This window comes from Pinus tabuliformis, chromosome 9 (genome assembly GCF_031772625.1).
Source record: "Pinus tabuliformis cultivar Carrire ecotype Pingquan chromosome 9, CPIR1, whole genome shotgun sequence".
NCBI classification, from domain to species: Eukaryota; Viridiplantae; Streptophyta; class Pinopsida; order Pinales; family Pinaceae; genus Pinus; species Pinus tabuliformis.
In genome coordinates, this window is record NC_142307.1 from 454,265,473 (window position 1) to 454,274,620 (window position 9,148).

The following is a 9,148-nucleotide window of genomic DNA, read 5'->3' on the forward strand; positions in this document are numbered from 1 at the left end:
TGTCCATTCTTCCCTCACAACAGATTGTACCCACTTGGGAAGATCTATGCTTTCATCAGATGCGTGTAGCTGAACAGGGGCTTTCCCAGTAAGAATCTCCAGGAGTAGCACTCCAAAACTATATACATCTGCTTTCTGAAGTTGCTTCTGCATTCCAACTGAAGTGTTGGTGCATCTGAAATTTCCTCGCATTCGTCGCATCAAACGTTCAAAGCACCAAAAAGCATCAGCTTCATTTTCAAGAAGGACAACCATTTGAGAGCAAAGATCACTCATTCCTTGAAAATAACCAATGTCTTTGTCCATCCATGCATATACTACCAGAATATCCCAAAGTTTTGCTAAATTGCTTGAATTCTCATAGAACTCCAGTGTCCTATCCGTACGGACCACATCTAAACCTATTTGGTGTAAAATAATCATCCACTGAATGATCTCTTTGTCCATAGGCAGGCTACTTGCTATTTCCATTTTGCAATCATCTCCATTTTTGTCCATATCATGCTTTCTACCCACTTGGACCAAACTTTCCACCTCTGTCTGGTTCAGATTGACTTCTATCATAGATGTATTGGAGTCTGCATAACTATCTGTACCTGCAGAAGATTCACGAGCAATGCCTCCTCCTTCAGGATGTTCTGGATTGTGAATAATACTGCCATCCTGATTTATCCGTGGTGTAGTTAAAATAACACCACTCCCTACAGATGAATCCATTGTGTGGCAATCTGCTTTCAACTTCGCATATTGTTCTCTTCGACGTGTTCTGAGAGAATTTCGCTCCGCAAAGCTACTTCGACGGACTGCACCCAACGCTATTTTCATTCTAGTTGTCCAGTCAAGCGGAGTTCTCCCAGGACCACGATGCCACAGATTTTCAGCAGACTTATTTGACGTCATCAAGGCTTGCTGAGGCGTACTTTTCACATCCAACTTGTAGAGTCCTCCTATGCGAATACCTGTAGCAATGGGCTTCATCTGATCCAACAAATCTTTAATAATGCAATAAGATTTAAAAAATTCTACCTTGAGGTCCTGATCTGTAATCTTGGACACAGAAATCAGGTTCTTCTTAATGCCAGGAACATACCACACATCAGATATATTCCTGATCTTACCATCAGGCAGAGTAACAAGGACATCTCCATGTCCCTTGATCTCGTACCCACTATTATCTCCAAGATAGACTTTTACTCCAGTGTTGGATTCTTTAAAATTTCTGAACCATTGCTTTTTACCTGACATATGCGAGGAGGCTCCAGAATCCACGATCCAAATATCTGATTCATCCTCCTCAGTAGCAGTGTCACCCTCGGCCATAAATAGTCTAACATCCAGATTCTGATCTGGGTCTGTATCTGCATCTGCATCTGCGAAATGACCTGCATGCCTTTTCTGATTGTACCTCTCTTGATTTGCCTTCTTCTTGCAACAAAATTTAGCAATATGGCCTATCTTACCACAATAAAAACATTCAGGAGCAGAGTCATTTCTATACGAGGTCATACCTTGTGGTGTCATTTCTGATGTGTTGCCCCTCCTCTGATCAGCCATCGCTCTCCCTTTTGGCTTGAACTTTGTTATCAATGCAAGATCTGGATCTTGAGGCTTGAGAGACGACCTCCTTTGCTCTTCTTGTAGCAAAATTCCAGTAAGCTCTTCAAAACTTGGAGGCTTTTCCCTTACATTCAATCCAGTTATAAACATCTGATAGTCATCTGTCATACCGTTCATGGTGATTGTCACGAGATCATCATTTGCCACGGTTTGACCGATATCAGATTGTTTATCTTTAACTTCCTTTTTCCGAGATAAGAATGACGAAACAGACTCATTCTCCTCCATCTTGATTGAGAGGATCTTCTTCCTCAGGAACAAGGTTCGGCTGGTGTTCTTGATTTCATACATGTCTTTGAGAGTTGTCCAGATCTCATTCGCTGTCTTGCAATCCCGAATATGAGGGATGATTCAATCTTTAACTGACAATTTTAGTAGGACCTTTGCCTTCAGCTCCCTTTTCTCCCATTCTTGAGTTGTTGCATTCGTTCCACCATTTGCAACAGTTGGCTTACCTTCATCACCGATGACAATGCTGTAGGTATTCTGACCTTCAAGCAAAGTCTGAAGCTTAAATTTCCAATTTATGTAATTGGAACCATCCAATTTGCTGCTTTCATTTAAATAATCTACCATCTGAGAATTCATCTTTGAAAAAAAAAAAACCTGACTGCACTGCTTTGTTGAAGTGCCCAAGGACCCCTCCTAATTCTCCCTTTGGGGATTATCAGACAATCAGGCAGTCTCGTGATGAAGTTAGTTGTCCTAGCCCAAATCTTCCACGGGACTTATTCAGATACAACTATGATTAGATGGTGTAATGAATTTCTCTCCACAGTCTAGTCGTAACCTTTCCTGGACCTCTCACGCTGTCCGCGACCTCTGATCCACACTAATGCAGTGCCTCTGCCTCTTCCTTTGTCTGCACGTGGGTGGTCACAACGCGCACCAGTCAACTCCACAGATCCAGTCGGATCTTTATGCCACAAGGTTGGGCAAGCATACCACAATACGCTCAATGTCCTCTCCTTGTTCGTTCGCAGCGCTGCTTGCGATCTGGCCGCAAGATTTCAACACCAGCAACGAGCCACACGCAGATTCAAGATTTCCAACCGAGCTCGAATCTGGTCAAACCTCCACTTTGGCGTAGCGCCCATCCGATGAGCTAGAGAATCCTCAGCACCCTTGCAGGCACAATCAATCCAACCGCTTGACCTCTGTTGTCGACTCCAATGTTGATGAAGGTGATCTTTTGACCAGGTAACATGCTATTTCCACCGCCTCTACCCAGAATTCTTGTCCTAACCCGACACCACTTAACATGCTTCTTGCCCTTTCCATCGATGTCACGTCTTTGCAGCCTTCCAAAGTCATGCACAGCTTTAGCTTACAGGATTCCCAGCACTAAGCTCTGATACCATGATAAGAAATGCAGAAGGCAGAAGTTTGAACCAAACACACGGGAGCTCACAGGTGCAGATCACCAGGAGCTCCCACCGGCAAATGCATTCGCTCCCTTTATTCATTAATCATCAGGAATTAAATAGATACATAGGCAAAAACAGATTCCTAATTAATAGGAACTGAAAGTTTCGTCATCATGATCCCTTTTTCAACTGTTTTTCATGGTTATCATGATTACATAAAATAGAACATATATCTATCAAGGATCTATTTGGCTTTGATTAGGCGTGCAACGGTAATATTTTCCATCCATCATCTCACGTTTCACAACTCCAATGTAATACAATTTGAATTGTGTACGTCTATAACCATCTTCTACGTGGTATCATCATTGTGATTCTCCCATTTTCATCATGACTAGATCAACCCCATAATGATTCCCATTATCCGATTGTGATTGTGATTAGCGTTATGATTATAATCATCCAATCGATATATTAAGTTGCAAAGAAATTATAACTAACATTTTAAACGTTTAAACTAAGCAAGGGTGAAAATATTCTCAACCGTTCATATCCAAGGCACCACGCTGAACTGCTGAAAAAAAAAGTGGATTAAAATCATTAAGCTTGATTGGTGAAGCATGGGATAAATTAATATGATATTTACATAATTATTCACCTAAAAGACACATTAACCTTAATTTGTTTTAAAAATTTAATTATTACATAAATGATTTTACTTCTAAATAATAATGTAATAATTAAATAACAATATAATATTAATAATAATCTATGTAATATAAATTAAACTAAATAAAATAAAATAAATATCTAATATTAATAATAATCCATATAGCTTAATAAATTAAACTAAATAGCATTTCTTAATATATTAAATTGTCTATTGATTATTTATTTTTCTAATATGGTTTTATAAGTAATGAGAACTCAGAAGGGAACACGCTAGTGTGTACACATCTGTAACAAACCTAATTTCTTAGCTCTTAACTCTCTAATTTTTTTTTTTTCTTTTTTACTTCGGTGAATATCATACCCAAGCATTTAAGGAATTTACACATACCTATCCCAGTAATCAGTAATTTAATTACGGTGGCAAGGTTACATTTTAGTGCATTACTCGACCCTCCATAAGTGCTCATTATAAGCAACGTATGACTAAATCTCACAACATTACGAAATTAATAAAATTTCCCAATTACATATTGATTTATCATATCAGTTTATTGGGTTCATGCATACATGGGATGTTCATAAACACAACGTTTCCATAACTCCAAACAATAAATATAATTAATCGTTCTCGTGTAGTGTCGATTCTTTAAGTTTTGGTCCCCGAAGGTCTATTCGACATTGGATTAAACATATAAATTTCGATACGGTATAACGAGTATTTTAATCAACCTATGGAACTCTCGTAACATTTAATACGGTAGTACATATTAAGGCACATGCAATTCTCAACATAAATTCAGGTCGATTCTGGATGGGCATTAACACTGCCGTATGGTTGAATTATTCATACCCTTCATATCATAGAGGTAATTATTCATGAACGGTGGTCCTTGGGGTTAACATGACACCTGTGACTGCATCTCTGTATCTCATTTAATTTCGACAAAGCCTTGGTTGTACAAACATTGTCACGCCCTTACATATGCGTTAGTCTTTCAACCACTTATAACGAGTTGCGGCACTACCAATCATTTTCTTTTCACCAATACTTATGATTGTAGACTACGCATAACATTCCATACTTCGTTTTATTTTCGTTACCAAGTATTATTAATGTATTCCTTTATACAAGTGAAAGCCCATAACACTCACATAAACAGCATTATATAAGAGAAATGCACAACAGTACAAAGGGAGGTGCAATTCCCTGCAATATGAGTCTACCCGAATCAATATATTATACAATCTTCACTTTTACAAAGTACAAGTTAAATCTTGGGAAAGCCCAAATTTACACTTAGCCAATTTTCAACTTTGGCAAACTCGGCTGCCCAGCTCATTGGCACCTCTGCACGGTCAGCGCAAGACTCTTCAACCCTTCGTTTACCTTGTCGCACGACTGTGTTGGTTTCCCAATTCGAGCGTGTTTCCAAGTTGCCACACATGGGCGCCTCTGCCCGAGACATACCTCTATTCACAATCTCAATACTTCACCAAAAGTCACACCGTGCACACTTGCACGACGGGCGGGCGCTCACCTGAGTTGCCCAAGAACCCGTGCCAAGTCATCACACAAATCAGGCGCCCACAAACGTTTCACCGTCGGGCGCTCCGTCGCATAACCCGGGCGCCACACACCCGTGCACACCCTCACCCAACCATCAGACGCTCCTATCCGTGCCGTCGCCCAACTCTACGCTGTCATCGTGCGGCCCTGCCCAAGAGCGGGCGCATCTCTAAGTTCTACGCCTCTACGCCTTGCTGCACCCACACACTAGATTGCGCCCTCCTTATGAGCGAGTTTTTTTTTATCGTTGAGCGATGATGGAATGAGCTCCAATGCTCTCCCAATATATATGGGGCGTAGGGTGAGGTTGCAGCTAACCAGCCGACCTGCCCACGCCATCGCAATACTTCAAAACTCAAGTCAGCTTCCTTCCAAACGCTTCCCAACCTCTGTCGACTTCATATGTTTGTTGGTCAGCCTCCATAACTCCTAAATCATGCTCCACGCATAGATATCAGCTCACCCTTCTCTTCCTTGTGCGCATTATCTCCATCGCACATGAAGTCGTGAGCTCGCACCCGTTCAACCTGGTGCTCATTCAATCTTCTAACCGTGCGCCCTCTCCATCCGGTTGCGGTCGTTCATCAGTGGAATCGCAGGTCCTTACATCCTCCTCCACCTGAAGTCGTTGTCATCCTCGACAACATACCATCCTGGTAACCATCCACCAAGATCAATAACAACTGTCTCATCCATGATGTCAACTCCTCCACATACTGCAAACATCTCTACATCATATGTAGAACCATTGTCTCCATCATGTATCGTCCTGGCAACCGCCTGTCACCAAGATCACCATACCGAAGTATACACCCCATCGATATGTCATACATCAAAAATCATCTCAATCCATGACTATCGATCACCTTGTCACAATCTCCACATGCTGCTCCCCATCGTGGAAGGCTAATCCCTCCATCTCAAGCTACATACTTCATGCAACCTCTCGTGTCGACCTCATTACGTGGCGTCCTCATGTGAACTGCTGCCATGATACTCCCACACAATGCTAACACATCTCTGTACATGCAGGGCCCCATGTCTGAACTAGTTTGGTAGCTAATCCAACTGCCACGCTCAAACCATGAGAATGCACATCCTCATGCCACCATCAGTAATTTCTCAGAACATCTCGTCACATCCTCAACTCGATCAAGAATCCATCTCCATATAAGTGTATGCCATGCCCAAGTCCATGAAGTAGTCCTCATTTCATTGCAACATGCTGTCCATGATGCTTGGTACCAATGTGCTTCCTAAAATCAGCCACATCTATCCCAACATCATCATCCATATGTGTGCCTCCTCAATATGAAGAGACCATCTCATCAAACTCTGACTCTCGATGTGCCACATCCAGGTCCATGAAGCAACCTTCATCATATCTGCAATGTGCCACCCCTCAAGTCTGCCATAGAAACAAGTATCCACTTGTCTCATCTCGCATGTGCTACCCACGAGCATAGATCAATGAGCTCCCATGTGTCAAAAGTGGTTGAGTCTTGGCTCAACCCATGCCCAAGTGTTGCTACCAAGGCATCATCATCGTTGTAACTCCATCATTTCAAAGTGTCTCATATCGATCCTCCACATCAAGTCACTCTTCCAAGCCATTCCCATATATGTACTTGAAAGTATGCTTCCCATCCTGCATCAAAGTTTCTGACCTCAGCTCCTCAATGCATCAGATCCTCCAAGTCCACCATATATGAAGTCCCTAAAAGTCACAACCTCATGTCATGAGCTCCATGAGTCCTCTCCAACCAACATCTGAGCAAGCATACAAGTCTCAGCCCAAAGGTCTCTGCAAGATGCCTTAGATCTCCATGTAGTAGGAATGCTCCATAGTCTGCTCACAACTCCATCCAAGTCCATGGCCTTGTTGTACATAAGTGCACAACCTCTCCATCGGCTCATAACTAAAACATCTCCATGTCACACCAGCAAATCCACCTGCACAACATCCTTGCCTTCACACTCCTCATTGGATGCCCATAAGTGACACCTCTACAAGTGCTCCTGCATAATGTCCCTACATAAGACTGCCATGCTCCATGTCTCCAACTTGATGTCCATGACTAAGTCGCCCTTGTAATCCAACCAAGTAGACCCATCACCACATTCGGTCATCCTCATCCAAGTTGCAATCTTCAGTCTAGTGAACTCGGTCGGGAGGACTGGCTAAATATGTTGGTCGGGGATGAACAAATGCCACTTGAAATCGTTTGGTGAAGTGAGAACAAATGATATGCAAGTGATCTCCTCAATGGTAGTGGGCACCCTCCTCATGCATCAACACTCATGTTACCAGCCACCTTTAGATAAAAGAAAATTTAAACAGAAGCATAGAGACAGACTCACAGTGGTGTAGTTCAAAGGTTTATTGGGATAGTGACCCTTTCTTGGTTGTGCGGGGATTCTCAAGATGAAAGAAACAAAAGTTTCATTGATGTTATCCCTTTATGTTCCTTAGTATAGAATGTAATATGTTATTTAGTAATTTTAAACAACCTCATCCATTTTTCACTTAGAGTTCATGTAATTCACGTAGAAAAGTTACTTACCTTTTCCTCCACCAATGTTTTTGCCTATACTTGTCGCTTTTTGTTCCTTATTATGGAATGTAATTTGTGTTTTCACTGAGTTTTTAAACAACCTCATCTGTTTGTTACTTAGATTTCATGTAATTCATGTGGAAAAATCACTTACCTCTTCCTCCACTAGTGTTTTTGCATATACGAGGAGTTGGGTAAGCTTGTGCTTTGATTTTCTCAATTCAACTTCATATCTTATGAATTGATATGTACTAGAATGTTCTTAATATATATTTATATTCAAATTCTATAACCCTTCAATGTATTTCTCAAATATTTGGCATTCCTTTCAAATCAAATTGGGCGTAGTCAAAGCATTTAGGAATGTCAATTTCAAATTTCCTTATGAAGGTTGAGGTATGGATAAAATCTATAGACAAAATGAAGAGGAAAATGTAGCATTTGGGAATGCAATGGCTTATTTTGTTGGGAGGGTGACATTGATTAATTCAATTCTCTCCACCCACCCCTTATACCAACACACGATTGTGAAAGCTCCAGCTAGGATCGAAAATAAAATTGAGCTAATCATAAGCCAGTTCCTCTAGCAGGGAGGTAAAACAGAGACAAGCAAAATCAGTTTAGTAAGTTGGAATCAAGTAATAGTTCCTTATGCCAAAGGAGGAATAGCCATCCAACATTCAACTTTTATGAGCTAAGCTTTCGGAGAAAAACTCATATGGAGGCTAATAACTCGAGAAGCTTCATGGTGGAAGAAATTTTCGAACATAAATACATTAGTACCCCATGACATTAGCTTCTTACATCCCAAATTCCTAATAGACCATGTTCGCAAATTTGGAAGCTATGCAAAAAATCTCTTCCCCTTATAGAAGCCAATTATTCTATAATCCCTTGGGGAGGATAAGAAATAAACATCTGGATAGATAGAATTATGGGTAATCCTTCTTTCTATTCCTTACAAGACATTCATGATCTCAAGATCCGGCTTAAAAATAAAGGCATTTTAAAATTGGATCAAATATATTCTTGGAATCAACATGAAAATACATGGGATGGATGGAATATTCTCGCTGTCCCCCTGAGCTTCTCCATCAAATGAATCTCCCCCTCCACCATCTCAAGGGAGACACCCCTATTCGTTTTAGGCAAAAAGACAGTTTAAAATGGAACCCAATTGGAAGAAACTCTTAAATAAAATTTAGATATGGAAAATTCCAAGATGGTCTGGAACAAAAGCCCATATTGCCCCTTTGGAAAATTGTTTGGAAATGTGAAAGTCTCCCCAAAATCAAAGTTTTCATACACACAATGCTGAAGGGGAATATTCTCACAGCTGAAAATCTCGGAAAATAAGGCATTCATGGCCC